The sequence below is a fragment of the Gossypium hirsutum genome, chromosome D10 (genome assembly GCF_007990345.1).
Source record: "Gossypium hirsutum isolate 1008001.06 chromosome D10, Gossypium_hirsutum_v2.1, whole genome shotgun sequence".
Lineage (NCBI taxonomy): Eukaryota > Viridiplantae > Streptophyta > Magnoliopsida > Malvales > Malvaceae > Gossypium > Gossypium hirsutum.
The window spans coordinates 56,513,694-56,516,768 of record NC_053446.1 but is presented as its reverse complement, the minus strand read 5'-3'; the positions used below and the strand labels follow the sequence as shown (position 1 = coordinate 56,516,768).

At 26.2% G+C, this 3,075-nt stretch overlaps 1 non-coding gene across 1 annotated transcript; it reads right to left on the bottom strand.

The window, feature by feature from the left end:
- Positions 1-2,245: 2,245 nt before the first annotated feature.
- On the bottom strand, positions 2,246-2,319 carry TRNAN-GUU (transfer RNA asparagine (anticodon GUU)). Its single transcript has one exon. It is a non-coding gene; the product is annotated as a tRNA-Asn (tRNA).
- Between the last annotated feature and the right edge of the window lie 756 nt (positions 2,320-3,075).

The window sequence follows — 3,075 nt, the reverse complement described above, 5'->3', positions numbered from 1 at the left end:
AACTTGTTACATATTTTATACTTATGCTTGTGTGCAACGCACTTTAATTCGGTTGAAGACCATATAAGTTTAAATTATTTAAAAACAATACTAGTTGTATATATAGTAAACAATATTATTGCAATAATTAGTATATCTTTACTAGCAAATTTTTTGAATTTTTTATTATATTACTAAATTTAAATTTTAAAAATTTATTTTTTATATATTAATTTCATCTTAATAATTAATTTACGATTATCACTTAACTAGTGTTTCAGTTATATGCCAATTAAAAGTAAATTGAGCTTTATAAACATTCTAACACTTTCAAGTGAAATTTAAAACAAGCTAGGAAAACAAAATCATTTTTGGTATTATTTATTAGATTCTCCTGTTAACGTTAATAAGGCACTAGTATGTGATGGAAAATCAATTTAATCGAACATGAGGTTGTTTTGTGATATTTATATTTTATTTTTATTCACTTTTTACTATTTTAATTTTTAATTATCATGGAACTAAAATTCAAGCTTTGATGTTTAATTATGTTGTGCTAAAATTCAAGAACCAATTTTGATTGAAGATGATGACAAGGATGATAGATTGAAGAAGAAGATCAAGAAAGAGAATGATGACGAGTAGGATAAATTGAAGAAGAAGATCAAGATTGAGAACATTTAAATATGTTTATTAGATTTTATTTTAATTTTTTTAGGAAGTTGAATTTCGGTTTGTTTACATATAATTTAATTTTAATTATTTTTATTTGTCTTTGATTTACAACATATTTTTTATAATACAATTAAATATTTTAATTTCAATAATTATTTCATTTACAAAAAGAAATTACTATAAAATTTTAAAATAATTATTATGACAACCTCATCCCAATTAAATAAAATGGATTTTGAAGATGAAGATTTCAAAAATTAAAACTAATATTTTTACATTAAATTTAAATTTAATATGATAACTATTAATACATTAAAACCACAATGTTAAATTACATTTCATTGTAATTTAAATTATTCAAATATCTAAAAGTTTTACTAGTAACTTTTATCTGCAAATCGATTGTGTATTCACAATTACTGGTAGTGTATTAACCTACAAACAATTGTGGTTTATCCACAACATTTAATGGCAACTTTTATCTGCAAACCCGTTGTGTATTCACAATTACTGGTAGCATATTAACTTACAACACTTGTGGTTCATCCACAAGCAGGAGTGTTCGGGATATAAGAGTTCTAGGGAAATTCTTACAGTAGAGTGTAGTGGTGGGATAGGACTTTTCTTTACTGTTAAATTGAATTGCATTAGATTGGCACACATAAGCATGCTCGAATGTTTTGTCAATTACTACTGTACTATATGATTGTTACTATATTGAATATTGTTGTTATATGCTTGGTTCCTTCATTTGCACTGATTTTCTTGTGATGGAACTCACACTGAGTGTTATAGGTCGCTCTCCGTTTAATTTTCATCCTTACAGATAACCTACCAAGTTAATATGCGAAGTATGAGAAAGAGGGACATGAAGTTCTTGCAAAAGATAAAACACCTAAAGTGTGCCCAAAGAAGAGAATATATCCAATGGTGGAAACACGATCTGTTGGGTCCCTATCCAAATCCGCATTTGCATATATGCTAAGAATGTTTTAATATTGACAATTAATTCATAGGCCATAATTTACAGTGTTTTTCAAGTATCAAAGGATTCGTTTGATTGCTTTCCAGTGAGTTTCTATAAGAGGGTGCATAAATTGAGAAAACTTTAATTGCTGCGATGAGGCAATTGGAGAGAGCACACATTTACCATCTTGCATATTTGTTTCAGTTAACAACTTAAGTATATACTTGGGTTGGGTTAAGAACAAACTATTACTTGTCTGAAGAACTTTAATTCCAAAAAAAGAAAGACTTACCCATAGTCGGGTGCCAATTAACTTTTTTTTCAAGACAATAATAACTCAACTAGAAATATAGATTATCTTTTAAATCAAAAAATAACTTTTAAAATAAATTTGTAATTTTTAAAAATATATAATATTAAAATAAGAACAGATGATTCACAGTAGCATGGGTGGTAATTGATTATGTTACTAATTTTGGAAAAATAATAAATTTGTTAATTTTCGTAAATTCCGATGTATGTAAAATATTGTTAATGTTTTGTTTTCCTTTAGTATTGGGTTGGGTCAGTTTTGATATTGGATCGAGTTGGGTTTCAAATTAAACCATAAAAATATGTGAGAAACGCTAGAAGGAGGGCTTGAACCTCCGACCTTGTGGTTAACAGCCACACGCTCTAACCAACTGAGCTATTCCAGCAACTTGCTGTGTCTTCCATGGGTATTCTATTTACTGGGCTTTCTTGTTTTATAATTCTGTGCAACCCACTTTAATTCAACAACGCCGGTTAAAGACCATATAAGTTTAAACAATATTATTGCAATAATTAGTATATATTTGCTAGCAAATTTTTTGAAATTTTTTTATTATATTACTAAATTATTTTTTTATATATTAATTTCATCTTAATATTTAATTTACGATTATCATTTTAGATTAATTGTCACTTAACTAGTGTTTCAGTTATATGCCAATTAAAAGTAAATTGAGTTTTATAAACATTGTAACACTTTGAAGTGGAATTTAAGAAAAGCTAGGAAAACAAAATTATTTTTGGTATTATTTATTAGATTCCATTGTTAACGTTAATAAGGCACTAGTATGTGATGGAAAATCAATTTAATCGAACATGAGGTTGTTTTGTGATATTTATATTTTATTTTTATTCACTTTTTACTATTTTAATTTTTAATTATCATGGAACTAAAATTCAAGCTTTGATGTTTAATTATGTTGTGCTAAAATTCAAGAACCAAATTTTATTGAAGATGGAGACGAGAATGATAGATTGAAGAAAACATCAAGAAAGAGGATGATGACAAGGAGGATAGATTGAAGAAGAAGATCAATATTGAGAATATTTAAATATGTTTATTAGATTTTATTTTAATTTTTTTAGGAAGTTGAATTTCAGTTTGGTGACATATAATTTATTTTTAATTATTTTTATTTGTC